Source organism: Pezoporus occidentalis, unplaced genomic scaffold (assembly GCF_034315485.1).
Source record: "Pezoporus occidentalis ecotype Australia unplaced genomic scaffold, CSIRO_AGI_Poc_V1 ctg174, whole genome shotgun sequence".
Lineage (NCBI taxonomy): Eukaryota > Metazoa > Chordata > Aves > Psittaciformes > Psittacidae > Pezoporus > Pezoporus occidentalis.
This window is the reverse complement of record NW_026913576.1, coordinates 34,065-50,599: the sequence shown is the minus strand read 5'-3', so window position 1 is coordinate 50,599 and position 16,535 is coordinate 34,065. Positions and strand designations below refer to the sequence as shown.

At 45.3% G+C, this 16,535-nt stretch overlaps 1 protein-coding gene across 8 annotated transcripts in view; it reads right to left on the bottom strand.

Moving 5' to 3' along the window:
* The window catches only part of HIVEP2 (HIVEP zinc finger 2), a 140,550-nt gene that overhangs the window by 89,957 nt on the left and 34,058 nt on the right, over positions 1-16,535 (bottom strand). The window lies entirely within an intron of this gene.

Here is a 16,535-nt window from a genome sequence, read left to right as displayed (position 1 = left end):
TATTTTTAAAGTTTCTACAACTTTGGAAACAAGGGGCAATATATTAGAAAAAGGTATGTGGCTCGCTGAGGACGGAACAGTATGGAACATTTAGTCACTGTGTCATACAACGTTAGATAAACCAGGACACTGATGTCAGAAACACAAAAATAGTCATGCTATTCTCATTCTGCCTGCACATCAGCCTCTTAGGGCTTTTCTCCCAATGCTAGCAATGGCAAAACAGGTAATATTGATTATAACTGAAAAGCAAAATTAAAATATTAGTAGAGGCTTCTAAGACTACATAACGATCTTTTTTCTGTTTGGAAGCAGGAACCTGCTACTTCCTTTTGCATGCAAACACACCCCTAAAGGAATCTAAGGTGAGTAACAAAGGGTGCTAGTGGTGGGAGTTATATTTTAGTTACTTAATGTAAAAAAAAAAGCTTCCTGAACGAGAAATAAGCATTTGATAGAAACAGCCTCTTCCACAACTGCAGCAAAAGGATCTGAGCTCTTCATTTTACTTTACTCAGTTTGAGTCTGTTAAATAACTAGCTCATTTACAGCTGAGTAAGTGTAAGTTGAAGAAAACATATATTCCTATTCCAATACATTAAAAATACTTTTGATATCTGTTACCAACATTTTAAAAAATACTTTTAGAATAATAGTAATCTCAGCAGTCTGTTTACATCCTATGTATGCCACTTGACTTGAAGGGATCAAATAAAGTTAACTATCAAAACATGACAGGTTTATTACATGTATTATTCTACACTTACTGCATTGGTGGATAACGGAAAATAAGCTGATGTCATCTACCTTGATTTCTATAAGGTCTTTAACACAACCTCACATGACATCCCTGTCTCTCTACACTGCAGAGATAGGGATCTGAGAGATGGACTATTCAATAGATAAGTAATTGGCTGGATGGCCATATCACAAGAGTTGCAGTCAACAGCTCACAGAATCACAGAATCATAGAATAATTAGGGTTGGAAAGGACCTTAAGATCATGTTGAAATGCAGATCATTATCCAGTGACCCCCCTCAGGGGTCCATACTGGGACTGATACTGTTCAATATCTTTCCTAAGTAATCCAGCTTCATCAGGGACTCAACTGAAATGCCTCTATGCAAACACATACAGCATGTGGAATAAACAAGAGAAATTAGAGACGTGCGCACACCTGCATGGCTATGTCTTATTGGCAACATGGAGACATGGTGGGACAGCTCCTATGACTGGAGTGTTGGAATCAAAGTATATAGGCCCTTCAGGAAGGACAGGCAGGGGAGACAAGGAAGGGGTATCACTCTCTATGTCAACTATCAGCTGGCATGTGCAGAAGTCTGCCTGGGGTTGGATGAGGATTCAACTGAGAGCTTATGGGTCAGGATTAAAAAAAGGGCAGGAACAGGTGACATTACAGTGGTCTGCTACAGGCCACTGAACCAAGAAGAGCTAGTTGATGAGGCCCTCTATATACAGATAGGTGCAGCCTCATAGGAAACTTCAACCACCCCCCCCGGTATCTGTTGGAGAGACAAGACAGCAGGGCACAAGCAATCCAGGAGGTTCCTGGAATGCACTGATGGTAACTTCCACCTCCAAGTGATAGACGAACCAATGAGGAGAGGGGCTATGCTGGACCCTGTCTTCACCAACAAGGAGGGGCTGGCAGAGAATGTGATGCTTGAGGGCAGCCTTGGCTTCAGTGACCACAAAACAGTGAAGTTCAAGGTCCTTAGGGCAGTGAGGAGTGCACACAGCAAACTTGCTACCCTGGTCTTCAGGAGAGCAGACTTGGGCCTCTTCAGGGATGTGCTTTGTAGAGTACCATGGGATAAAGACCTGGAGGGAAGAGGCACCCAAGAAAGCTTATCAGTATTCAAGGACCACCTCCTCCAAGCTCAGGTGTGGCATATCACACTCAGGAGCCAGCTCTAGAGTTTGTCTGTGTCCATGAGGAACCAGTCTAAGGTGCTAACCCAACAAAAACCCTCAGCCAGCCCAAGCAAGCTGCCAAACAAGCCTAGCATGGGCTCAGGCAGATGGCTGCAGAAAACAAGCCTAGCATGGGCTCAGGCAGATGGCTGCAGAGGACAGGTAGCAAGAGCAGCCCCTCCAGCACATGAAGCCAGAGCCAGGAGAGTGGGAAACCCTTCCTCAAACCCCAACCATCCACTCATTCCAAGCTTTGGCAGCACTGGAGGCAGAAAAGCCAACCTGTCAAAGTGGAGGGGTGTTTCAGACATTGCTGCCAACAGCTTCAGCAAGAACCATCAGGCAGCCAGCAGGATTGGAGAGGAAGTGCAGGTGGAGGAGCACGAAGGTCAAAACCACCCCATGCAAAGGAAAGAGCCCCACCTTAGCTGCTGGCAGCCTGCTTGCTGGCCCCCCCCGAAAGGGGAACTTGCCCCTGGAAGGTGAATTTAGCTCTGTGATGATTTGCTTATTCAGCAGTTCCAAAACCCAAAAAGTCCAATGTTTAAAAACTGCGCATTTCTGGTATATTTCAAAACCTTTGCCAATGTTCTTCCTTAACACCAAACTGCACAGCTTAAATCCCCGAGTGCTTTCCTTTTCCTCTTGCAAGACTGTTTTTCTTAATACTCAACAAACATGGAAAAAAAGCAAGGATTAAACTCAGACTGAATTCTTCAAAATCTGATTTATTGATAAAAGCACAATTACTAAATCACACTGCCTCACCTTAAAAAAAAACAACAAAAAAGCAATACTTAGAACAATATGGAATGTGGTAGAGACACTCCAGGGATTTCTCCTCACGTGACAGATTCATTGGTTATACTCAAATTCCTGTCTTTCTGGGACTCCCTCAAACCACAGCTATAACTGTTATCTCTGGAATATGTTAAACCAAGAAGAAAGCATTATGTTGCCTAGTTGGCATAAGAGGGGGACTTCTCTCTTCACTTTTATGGAATGCCTACTGAAATGAAAGTTTTTGGGTTGTTCATGCTTACGCACTTGTAAATTTGACTCTCCTCTTACTGACGTCTCCTTTCCTTATGAAAAGTTCGAAAGTTCAGATAGCAACAATCTGATGTCTTAGCTTGCTGCACAAGCCTCTGGGCTAGTTAATTAAGAAACTAGAAGGACTATACCACTGCATTCAGTATTATGAACTGCTGTGAATAAGCTTAAATGAAACTGCCAACATACACTTGTTTATGATTTTGATTATTTATAGTATACGTAAGCAGGCTATCTGCAAGAAGTGAGACTTAATCTCTAACAGATTTCCTGCTGCTGTGCTGCCAGTCTCTCAGTGCAACTGTGGCCATTCTTAATTAAATAAATAATTTACCCTGGAAGATTTCATTGAGTGCCAGCCACAAGCACCAGGGCTGGGTGAAAACAAATCCCTGCCGGCAGTGTGCCAGCACTCCTTCCTAGAATCTACAGGAAACAGCGATTTCCCTACAGTGAACATTTTGCATAACCACTCTGCACATTTTAATTGATCTCTGCCATAGCATGGTAGTTTCAAGACAGTACTTCATGTTCTCTTGATTTCATTCCCTCTATATTTGGCTGATTTCTTCCATCAGTTGTGGAGTTTCTTGTACTGAATCATCTGCCTCACGGCTTTTTTTTTAAGTTAGGTTTATTGCTTCTTGTTATGTTGCTGACCCAAACCCAAACTTCAAAGATGCTTTGAGTCTACAATCCTCCTCTGCTTTGATTTCCACCATACTCCTATCACCTTTACCAACCAAAATCAACTTACTTCATGCTCTACCAATCTACTCTGATCAGTACACACAAAACCAGCTTTTAATGTTTAACATTTACTGCACTATACTGCAATTTAGGCATTTTCATAGCCATAGAAAAAATGAGGAAAATTCTCACTTTGTGCTCTGATATTGATCTATTCTAAAATCCATTGCAAGATCCCACAATAAATATTATGGTGTGACTTCAGTGCTTGACAGAAGTGTAAACATCAGCAAATTTTCACAGGCAATGACAGGAATCTCAATTATCTGAATACTGCCTTAGTTATCAAAAGGGCAGCCTGACCTACTGCATGGTCAATGTCTTTCTATGCACTGGTAATTTTAGAAAACCTACACAGAAAAAAAGCAGCTTTTTGGGTGCTCCTTCACAGAAAATTCCGCCTTATATTTCTGCATTCAAAATGCATGATGCAAAGTGACCATCTCCATGCAGAAGAGCTCAGATGGTTCGAGGATCCAGGCTCACCAACACCTACTCCATGTCCCAGAGCCAAAAGGTGAGCTCCAAGTCTCACCGCTAGGTCAGGCTTCAGCCACTGTCTTCCAGTCTTCTAAAAAAAATTGTTTTTTCTTGCAAAGTTTGGTAACTTTGCATGCAACATTTCTGATGCAAAACCATGCCAAGGTTTCAAGAAAGAGCCAACTACTTTGATGGGGCTGCCCCACTGAGAAAATAAGAGGAAATGCATTCTTCTCTGCATATAACTTACCGTAAGGCACTTAACCTCTGAAGTGCTACCAGTATGTCACAGCTCTCAAAACTCCACTTGACCACCTACCACTTCTTGGCCAACTGGCTGACCCAGAAAAGAGAAGAGAAACTATGTCCACTGTAGGGAAGAAGCAGTGAGTACAGCCGGCAAAACTGGCATTCTTCCGTGCTGTAAGAGATCACTCACTGCGCACAAAGAGCAACGGCTATGGTTTGCCCTGGAACAAGCAATGAAATGGGGATCAGACCATGGAGGTCATGAGAAGAAAGGAGAGGGATGAAAGAGCACAACAAGGGAAAGAGCTTTCTACTTCTACTGCAGTTAACTCCCCTAAATTTCATCCCTCCTCCTGGTTCCCCAGTTTCCAAAAATAGTCTATACAAAGGCAAGAACTGCAGAGGCAGGGAGCCTTAAAAGAGCTGCAGTGGGAAAATATAAAAAGGTGGCAAGGGAATTAAAAACAAAAAAAAAAGACGACACTTTTTTTCTACTTTTCTTCTTTTTTCTTTTTAAAAGAATGGTGACATCTTCAGCATAGAGGCATATCAGCAGGGATGTAGGTCGGTAGCAGTAACCAGCACCCATGGGGTCTCAGGTCGTCTGGGCTGCAAGCAGCAGTGCAGCCAGAAGAGACAGGGGGCTGTTTGGCCTCTCCCTGGTAGGTCAACAAAGGCTTGGGCTGGTCTTAGCTGTTCCTTCCTTCACATGCTGCTGCTCAGCAAACGGTTTCTGTTTAGGCAACCACACATTTCATATGTCTGGTATCAGAAGATGCTTGACATTTTCCCTTAAAAGTAAAGGCGCCTTAATGTGAAAAACACCTCTTAATGACTAAGAAGAGAGTCAGCAACGAGCATTTGCACCCAAAGAATTCAGTTCCTCCCACATCAAAGCAACCTCTTGGAAAACTGATTATAAACAAATTAGCAAACAACTAGTGCGTCTACCAAATATAATTGTTTTACTGCTGCAAAAGAACTCACAGGGCCTGAAACAAACACTGAGGGTTAAATCTGATTCCTCATTGCTGGACTGGACACCAAGGCAAGGAAGAGAAAAAAACTCCTGTAGTGCAGAAATGCCTACTCACACAGGATCTGTGAAAAGGGTGATTTTTTCTCTAACAGCTGAGAAATAAATTCAGATACAGGTTGAGAAATCTGGGGTTAGACAAACATCATGCATCATATTTTGACCTCGAATGGGCTTTGATTTCAGGTGATTCAGCCTTGTACTACAGCATCCCAAAGCCACATTCAATTTTTTGCTTCTGTTTCTCAGTGCTAATCAAAATAAGCAAGTATCAGCACATCTCTGCATAACATTAGTGCAATAAATGAGCATCCCTACTTACTCCACCAATGGCAGTGAGACTCTGCTCACTGTCAAAAGGTTTGTTTTCACCATTTCCTTCTTGTGCCACTTCGCCGCTTGTTTTCTTTATAGGAGGAAAAATTATTATTAGGTAAGCTCAGATCCCCATGCTTTTACCATAAAAGCATTCACGTTTATCATAAATACTACCACATACTGCATGTACCACTACCATATACCAGACATGACCATGAGAACCATTCTTCTTCTCCACTATTGGAATGCACATTTCTCCACCTCTACACACATTCGTATCTTCCCTCTTAGACAACAAATTTCACTCTATTTCCTTGTTTACATTGCCACAAATCTAGAGAAAATTGGTAGCTGGCTCTGAGGAGGAAAGCCAGAGCAATGTCCCACACTTAGCTCTCAGGTGTTGCACAGCCACCTAGGGAGTGCTGGCAGTGACATGAAGGAGGTGGGTGAGAAGTCCAGGGAGAACACATACTGGTGCCACTTCCCACAAAACAACCTGTTTTAGAGAAAGGGTATTTCTCACCCATTCAATTTTGGAGTAAAGTTTAAAAATACAACACAAGTATAGCTCAAATGTGTAGAAAACAAGAAGCAGAAATGCCAGAAATCATTTGGAGGTTTGGGGCTTCCGGCAGGGTTTAAATCTCATCGTTCCTGATCCTTTTCTTCTCTTTCATGCTTAAGTAATGATTTCCAAATGGCACAGATGGCATCAGCTAGCAGTGCCCATGACTTGTTCCATAGCAATCTTCTTCAGCCTCCTGTCATGCCAAAGTCACCACAATCTGAGAAGACATTCCCTAACAAATGACTGCCCAAAGTAGGCCAAGCCATGCCTCCTTCAGAGAAGTAGCAAAGCCATTGAGGAAGAAGCATTTTTAGGAGTGAAGTTTAGGAGAGTGGGAAGGAGACAGCTTCACGCAGCCTTAGCAGCTGCTCCCAGCGAAGCAGAGATTGAAAAGGAAAACACCACAAGCCTCTCATCATCTCCAGCTTGCCACAAAAGAGGGGTGTTTTTTTCAGCAGTATCTGGTGAGTCTGACACTGAACTTAGCTCAAGTGACATGCAATGTTAACGTTTAGGAGCAAGGTAGGTGGAGAGGAGGCGGAAAGAAGACTTTCGTTATTTGATGTAGCATTCATTCAAAAGCTTCTTTTCACAGCCAGAACTAAAATTTCCATTCAGCTGTTTATTTCTGGTAGCCTAGATAGCTTGAGCAAGCGGAAGAAGAGCGATCTAGAGGGAGCCCTTATTTCAGCTGGAATTGCAACAGCCCTTCCTCAGATACCCTTGGAGAGAACTAGACACATTTTCCTAACTGCCAGTCTTCAAATGCAGGATGAGCAGTTTTCCTCAGGTATATTCATACTGGCTGTAGGCTTCCAGTCAAAGTGCACAGAAAATCTCTGCCTCCAACCACCCACTCTGGTACCTGCAGCAGCCCCACAATGCACCCCAACTGCTCCCCACTGGCCCTCAAAATCTCCACATGGACAAAGTCACAAGCTTTTGATGCTATAAACTTGGCAGCTGCTGTTCAAAACTGGATGGACCAGTGTATGAAATTAATCTGTGTGCTTTCTGTATTTTTCTATTCATGTCAATAGCATTCCCACTCCCTCATCACTGTGATATCCTCCTTTCCCACTTCATGCATTTTAATTCTCTGCCCTTACTTTTTTTTTTTTTTTTTTTGGTCTACACTACATCTGAAAAACAACTTTTCCCTCATAGGGACCAGAGCATCATCTCTTTCCTGTGTTGTGCTCTTCCCAGCCCCCTGTTGTTTCTCTGCTCGCCCTTCTGCCTTTGCTCTGTTTCCTCACTCTTCCTGTCCTTGATTTCTCTCCTCCTTCTTTCTTTGATGCTCCTCTTTGTGCTTTCTCTTCATCCTTCCTGCCAAGCTGAATGAGGTACTCCACTGGGAAGGTGCTGGCAAAGAGCAACTCTCCTGTTTGGAGGGTTATGCCAGGTCGGAACACCTACAGAGGAATTCTTCATCTCTCCGTATTACACTTCATTCAGGGTTGTATGCACAGTCCCTTTGTCAAAAGTCAGGAAAATGAAGGTGCCACATAATTTGGGAAGCATATGCTAGTATTTAATGAGCTATGTCTGTTTTTTTGTTCTGGGGGATATGCAGAAACTAGAAGCCACAATGGCAACGAATTTGGGAGAGCGTCAAATGCAGCATTAGCAAGTGGCTCAGGCTTACCTGAGCTGCTCACCCTCAGAAAGTGGCTGATTAAAAATGACACCTTTTTTCTTTGCAGTTCTGCTGCCTTGAGGGTGAAACCCACCCCTTTGTGGAATACCAAGACAGGGTCATTTAATCATTTCAATTCCATTTATTTCCTTAGAAAAGATTTACCCATGTTGCACTGGTCTCCTGAACAGGGACAAATCTCCCCCAGCTAGAATCTCAAAGTTAGGATTCCCACTTCAATGAAAGCAAGTCTTGTTTTCAAGGGAAAAAAAAATAAAAATCCTGTTGCTAGTCAAAAAAAGAAAAAAGAAAAGGATACAGATAAGAGAGAGAGACGAATTTTATTCCTTCTGGCACAGCAAGAGAGCAGTTGACCAACTTCCAACTGCAGAGCTATATTCTCTCCCAGTTAAACAGAGAAACCTTGCTGAAATCTATAGGCCAGATCCACTGATATATTCTGGCTCCTTTGCCTGTTTCAGCAATGCAGAGCAGCTGTAAATCCAGCTCAACTTGCCAGTTTCTGTCAGCTTTACTATACCAGATTAGCACTGCTGTTAGCCTCAGAAATACCAACATCTGGAGGTTCCCCCACTGCCCAGTCTGACTTTAAACTTTGGAAATCTGCAGTTCATCTCCCCATCAGCACAGCTGGCAGAACCAGTGTTGACACTGAACTTCACCTTAGGCAGTTCTTCACCCAGAGCAAAATACATTTGTCACAATCTCCCATCCTACATTCACACAGTCAACCAAGCAGATCAAATAAAATTCATATAATGATCAGCTCTTGGTTATTCCCAGGCCAATTGCCCAGGGGGTGACTCCTGCCCTGCCTGGGAGCAGGTGCCTTCCCAGTGCAGGTCTGAGAATCCCAGTCAGCTGGCAAAACAAAATACACTGTTTCCTTGTACTTTTATATTTCTTTGGATGTCAGGAAACAGAGCTCAATCTTGTTTCCTGCTCCTCAGCCATGAGAGGTGGGGGAAACTTGAGGTGGATTTTGAGAAAGGCAGAAAGAAGGCAGATCAAAAAGATCAAGGAAAACAGTAATAATAAAACCCCTCAAACTCTGCTTCTCTCTGCTCTGTTAAGCAGTACATCTTGGAAAAAATACTCCCCCTCCAGTCATTCTCTCCAGGGATATATACAACAGTCTCAGGAATTAATAGCATTCCTCTTGCAACATTCAAGTGCTGCTGCACTCACAGTCCTATAAAATAGAATAAAAAATAAAAAAAAACAACCAAACCCAGCCTCTTCGTTTGCTTTTTGCCTGAGAAGAAAACATGTAAAAAAGAATCAGGAAGAATTAGGGGGGTGCAGAGGTGTATTCATATCAGTTCTGATTTTCTATGAACAAAGGCTTTACTTTGTATATAAATACATAAATGGGAAACGTTTGGCATGTTTTATTTTTTCCCAGCTCACTCCCAACCCCTCACTCTGAATGCATTAATACATACACCTTCAGCACAATCGGGCTCTTCGTGTTGCCATGGAATTGAAACCTTTGCAGTTTAGATGGAGATGTACGCCAGGAAGCATACTGTTCTTACACTTCCTATAACAGAAGCAAAATCACTGCATAGCATTAACTCCTTTAGTACTTAAGGCACTTGGTGTCTTTCTTGTCTGCTCGTCCTCAGAGAGAGTTTGCTTTTTCCATCTTGCCACATGCAAATGGAACACATTTGACATAGCTATTCTCATCTTTATGAAGTCAATAGCTCACATACTGAGGACATTATAGAAGGTCCACAAGACTATGGACTTTTCCTTTCTAATAAGTGGCTGTTTGCAGGCATGCAGCAGCTGAGATGAGGGCTGGAGAACACATACATATATGAAATATATGTTGATATAGCAAAGTATTATATATCAAGATAGCACTCCAGCTGATTTTTGAAACCTAGTTACAATCTTTATTACTAACGCTCTTGACACTCCTTCTGAATATGATTTTATACCCATTTGTCCAAACAAATTACAGTGTAAAGCTCCTGCAGCAGGCACTGGATCTTTCCACACCTCTTTTACATAACCTAGGCTGACGGGCTTTCGATGGTGAGCACAGCTCCGGACACTTCAGTTACAGAAAACATTAGTCGGTACAACTCCATCACCTAGAAATGCAGCCTACAGTGATTATTTTCAGCAGGTCTGAGTTTTTTGCCAAAGCTTCTGAAAATGGCTGTACACACATTGCAAATACAGAGATTTTTATGTTCAAAGTGTCCTGGGTTCAGCAGTAGCAGTCATTTTTCCCCTTCTTGGTAGCTGGTGCAGTGCAATGTTTTGACTTTCAGCTCGGGAACAGAGCTGATAACAAGCGATGTTTTGGTTTGGCCAAGGACTTTGTGAGCCTCATGCTCTGCCAGGGAGGAGGGGAAGCCAGGAGGAAGCAGAGACAGGACACCTGACCCAAACTGACCAAAGAGGTATTCCATACCACAGCACGTCATGCCCAGGATGTAACTGGGAGTTAGCCGGAAGGGCTGGGAGACTGAGGGGTTGGAGGAGGTATTGGTCAGAGCTTGGTCGGGCTGGGGGGGCGAGTTATCGGTCGGCTGGTGGTGAGATGATGTATTCTCTTCCCTTGTTATTTCCTTTATTATCATTGGTGGTAGCAGTAGTGATTTGTGTTATACCTTAGTTACTAAACTGTTCTTATCTCAACCCGTGGGAGTTGCATTCTTTTCGATTCTCCTCTCCGTCCCTCCGAGAGCAGGGGGAGGGCAAGAAAGGGGGGGAAGTGAGCAAACGAATTACCTGACTGGGTTTAAACCACGACAGTTCTTTTTGGCGCCCAACGTGGGGCTCGAAGGGTTGAGATAACGACAGATTTGACTGGATTAATAGTCACTCGTCACAATGCTGATTTATTGGCTCTCAGAGTTGTTTCGCTTGATCTCACAGCTTCAGAATGTTGTAACTTACGTAGAGCCGGTATTTGCTGTGTTAGTGTTTATCAAGTATGGGGCCTGGGCTAAGGTTCTTGTCTCACTGTGCTTTATGGCAATGGCTTGTAATACGGGGGGGCTCCAGCAGCAGGGCGGGACGGACGTGGCCGTGGACTTGTACCTGGCCGTCCGGCTGCTCTTCACCGTCCTGGCCCTCACCCTACTCTCCATCTTCGTGAGGCTGCGGGGAGCCGAGGGGGAGCGGCCCCGGGAGCCGGCGGCAGCCGAAGCGGCCCGGGAGAGCGGCCCCGGGGACCAAGCGGCGGCGGGAGCGGGGCCGGAGGCAGAGAGGGGACGGCTGCGGGTGGAGGAGGTCGGGGAGATCGAGGAGCAGAAGGAAGCGGCTACCGAGCAGCGGGAGAAGGCGGCGGAGGAGCCGAGCCCCGCGGCCGAGCCGAGCCCCGCGGAAGAGCCGAGCCCCGCGGAGGAGCCCAGCCCCGCGGCCGAGCCCAGCCCTGAGACGGCCGAGAGCATTTCCGGGAAGCCGCCCGCCGAGCCCCAGGAGGATGCAGGAGACCAGGCAGCATTTCCCAGCAAGGCAGAGGAGGAAGAGCTGGACTCAGGAAAAGAGAAGCTGGCGGTGGGAGAGCCGGCAAGCACAGCAGCTACACCAGCAAGTACAGCAGCTACACCAGCCCCAGTGACAAGTACAGCAGCTACACCAGCCCCAGTGACAAGTACAGCAGCATCGTGTGAGAGTTCTGAAGGTTTTGAATGGCCTTTGGGTGTCCTTGGGACCTGCCTGCTGATTGTGATGGGGATCAGCATGTTGGCACACACACACACTGTGTTCTACCCACAACCATTTTGTCTGATCTCAAAAGTTAAGCAGAGTCAGGTTTGGGTCTTGTCTGGGGTTAGACGAGGATATGGGGGGACCAAGAGGTTTTCCCCAAGGCTGGACAGCCAGGAGTGGCAGGGTGTATGGGACAGTATGGGCAAGTATCTAGTCCACTGGGCCCCTCCAGTGCTTTGGAAGCATTGGAGATGGAAGGCAGCTGTATGGAGTCCCCAGCAACAAGCTGCAGAAACTGCTGAAGGGGACAGTGAATTATTTTGAGCCTGGTGGGCCCAATGCACTTCAGGCCAGCAGAGCAGAGATGCAACACAGAGATGGACTCATGATCGAGGGGTGGACTTAGCAATGGACACTATTGCCCAGGTTATTCACGAGTGTGAACACTGCACACAGTCTCTCCTGCTCTGGAAGACTGTTACAAGAGATGGAGCCTGACATCATGGACCAGATGGACTCAGCAGCTTTATAGGGACTGGTCCATGCACTAAGATAAGAGTATATTGAAAATGTGGGATCTGAGCATGACGTGAATGGTATGGAATAAGGGGTGGATAATGTCCTGGGTTCAGCAGTAGCAGTCATTTTTCCCCTTCTTGGTAGCTGGTGCAGTGCAATGTTTTGACTTTCAGCTCGGGAACAGAGCTGATAACAAGCGATGTTTTGGTTTGGCCAAGGACTTTGTGAGCCTCATGCTCTGCCAGGGAGGAGGGGAAGCCAGGAGGAAGCAGAGACAGGACACCTGACCCAAACTGACCAAAGAGGTATTCCATACCACAGCACGTCATGCCCAGGATGTAACTGGGAGTTAGCCGGAAGGGCTGGGAGACTGAGGGGTTGGAGGAGGTATTGGTCAGAGCTTGGTCGGGCTGGGGGGGCGAGTTATCGGTCGGCTGGTGGTGAGATGATGTATTCTCTTCCCTTGTTATTTCCTTTATTATCATTGGTGGTAGCAGTAGTGATTTGTGTTATACCTTAGTTACTAAACTGTTCTTATCTCAACCCGTGGGAGTTGCATTCTTTTCGATTCTCCTCTCCGTCCCTCCGAGAGCAGGGGGAGGGCAAGAAAGGGGGGGAAGTGAGCAAACGAATTACCTGACTGGGTTTAAACCACGACACAAAGCAATACCAGGGTACACAAATATCCAGGTTCATTATAAAAAGATTACCATAATAAATAAACAAATACTCATTCGTGTATGTAAACATTGGATCTGTACCTGCAGGAACAGCTGGAAGCCACTCCATGGTCTGAAGCCAGCTTGAGGCTTTTTTGTCCAAAGTTAAATATTTGCATAGTATTAAGCTTAAAATTAAAGCATTTGCTGAAGAAACTTGCTGACTTGTGTATACGGAAAAACAAGAGGGAATTTAGCTTCCCTGCATATGGGGGCAGATTCTTGGGATGCCTTCTCCATCCCATGAATTCCTGGACAGCAGAGAGACAGACAGACTACCAACCAGGGAATTCCCCTCTCGCTTTCCGGAGGATTTTGTGTGCAGGCTGGACAGAGAGGCAATAACCCAGGCAGTTATTTTATGAAGGTGGCGTTTGTTGCTTAGGTGCCTGCCCCTCGACCACCTGGTAACACTCCTTCCTTTTAGTGCTGTCCCTGTCACAGAAAAGATCCATTCACCTCCATCAGAGCAGGTTTGCCGGATCCCTGCGCCACAAGCAACCTCCTCCTGGCCAGCAGCTCCCAATGGCTGGGTCAGTCTGATGGTTGCCAGTGAGGTCTGGCAGCTCACTGTCCTGGGGACATGGTTGAGGGCTGCTCACAGATGGGCTTTCTGAGACAGGGCTTGGCCCCCGGCATCCCCCCACTCACCAGCGGAAGACAGAACAGCACCACTGTCTCTCTATCTGTCTGGACCAAAGCAAAACAGCCAGTCCCTGTCCCCAGGCACTAGTGGGTGCACGCTAGACCCCACAGCCGCCTGTGCCTTCAAGTCCCCTCTCCTGCCCTCCGCAGAGGGAAAAGCTGCGCTGGCAGAATCAGCTCCCTCTCCTCCTCCCTCTGACAGTTGAACATCCCCATTGCTGCATCCGTTACCTCAGGTTTACGTAAGGCTCCCACCATCAGTTTTCTAGTTACAGGAAAATGTATATTGTGCTGTGATGAAAGGCCAGTGCAATGTCACAAGCATTAAAAAGACTCCAGGGACTGATTACAGTCAAAAGGGAAAGGATTTATGATGGTTAATAAAGTTAAATCTGCCTGAGTCCTGCTTATTCTTTCCAACTGCAGGTAACAAGATCTTATAGGAAAAATTATTAAAACGCTGCAAGTTATTACTGTCCCCTTTGAAAGAAAACCTACATTTTGCCATGAAGCACCTGGCTGGGAGAAAGCCCAGCTCATCACAGTGCCTACGCTGACCCTGAGCTGGAGAAGAAGAGGGGACGCATCATCTCCTTGCACCTCAGACAAGCTGCAAGGACCTCGGAATAAAACAGATCTCTTCTGCACGTGTGTCACCTGAATGGCCCCCAGTGGGTCCCCAGCCTGATCGCACCTGCCACCAGAGGCTGGTGGCTAGGGCAGGGATGGGACTTCACCCACCACTTCCAGTGCAAGCACCACACCATGCCTCGGAGAGGAGCGCAGGCAGACAGGGTAGCAAGGCTTCCTCCTCTGCCAGCACTGCACATCCAAGTGGAAGGATAAAGCAAAGAAGGAAGCTCTTGCTTCTCATTCCCAGTCTGGTGTCACGTATGCACCTTCTGCTGAAGAATGCAACCTAACTAGACTCCATAGGACTGCTCTGAAACTTGTTTTAAACATTTTATAATCTCACATGCCCAAAAGTTCACATGATTTTACAAGATGTTAATGATTTTCCCCACTGAGATAACAGCACCGAGAGAGGGCAGAGGAAAGCGGAGAGCCAAATTTTTAAACAACTGTTGGGAATTTTGTATCCATATCCAAAGGACAAGCACTTTGTTGGCTCTCAAATTTTCATTTTTCTACCACTTAATAAACACAAATATATTATATATGCCCTTTCCATTTTGTCATTTTTTCACTATATTACATCAAATTTAATTTCCTGTGGAAGCGTGTAATCTTTTCAGCTGTGACTGCCTCTGAAGCTTTTCTGTAATAAGCAGAGCCTCCTCCTCCAGCAGGACGAGCCTTTATGAGCGGTGCTCCTGCAGATTAGTTTCCTGAAATGTTTGCAATGCTGTATGAGAACTGGCAAAAGAGGAAAACTAAAATAACACCCAAAAGGAAAAACAAACACAAAAACCTTTGCTTTCCTCTCACTCCTGCGTTCAGCAGTCAAACGAAATTTCATTTTGATTCGGGTAGAGGGCAAATCCATGAAGGTTATTAATGTGTATCAGAAGAAGCCTCACAAAGTGTGAGACACACTATCCCTTGCTCTACAGCTCATTAAAAGCATGGCAGCGAGATGGCAGCTTGCTCTTTGTGCCCAGGGAACACGGAGAGCTGCAAGGGGTCACCACTCAAACAACCGCCTCTCCCTGCCACCTGCGCTTGGCTCTCTGACAGGTCCCCTCCACCGGCGAAAAGCCACATTCCATCAAAAAGCGAAAATGTCAACCAAGACGCAGTCATGCTTTTTGTGACGAGATAGCTGTGGTGGCAGGAAGGCAGACCAGCTGGCCTGCTGGGTCCTTTCCAGACCTCTGCCCCTGCCGAACACAAAACTCTTCAAACCAGCTTTCCATTACCAGTGCTCACGCGCACACCAAACCTACTTATTTACAAAAATGTGCATCAAAAACAATTCTGAATGTTTAAAAATTCATCCACTCACAAGAACACGAGCAACAGAGATCATCATTGTTTGTACAGCCTTCCTGAAAAGGTGCTTAGACACGGATAGAGGAGACATCGGAACAAACGCAGAGAAGTCTGCAAAAGGTAATGTTAATGGTATTTGGCCAGCAGCAGTTACTGAGGGTGGCTGCACAGGCCAGCCCAGCAAAGCAGGATGAATGCTTGCTCACTTCAGTGGGAGATTATCGCCTGCAGGAGGTTCTCTTTGAACCAACCCAGAGACCAGCCAGATTTGGAAACCTCCTCACCATTTAGCACACAAGTTACCTGAGTTGTGAACTACCCTCCCAAAATACACTGAATTGATTGCTAAAGCATGACCTTTCCCTTTCTGCTCCCTGTAAGACTTTCATCTTCCTTTCCTAACTCTCACATTACTGATGTAGCAGCAAATCATTTACAACAAATATTGTCTTCCAAATACATATATAAATACAGCACGTTAAACAGATATATATGTTTGGAGCAAACACTCATGTCTCCTCATCACTTTATAACTTCTGAAGCTAGACGAGCATTTTCAATAATTGAATCCTCTTCTAGCTTATCTGAGGAATCCATTTCCTTGTAATTCTGTTTTACACTTGTATCTGCAACACTTAATCTCTACAAAGTGGTTGATCAGCAAGAAAAAATTCCATGCAGGGAACCCTACTTAAACAAAAGTCTCAGGTGTTACAGACAGTACAATTCAACTCCCATCAGCAAGAAGAAACATTTTTCCACCAGCTTCGGTGGGAGCTGCAGTGGGGCTATAAATCAGATGAAGATGCTCTATGCAAACAGTTATGTGGTGTGCTATGAACTGCTTCAGAACATAAAACAATGATGTAACCACTCTCATAAAACCAGTTTGCTCATGGTTTTACAGGACCTGAGTGTGTTAACAGTTTCAAGCCAGAACAGTAGAAGAGAAAAACATTCCAGCTACA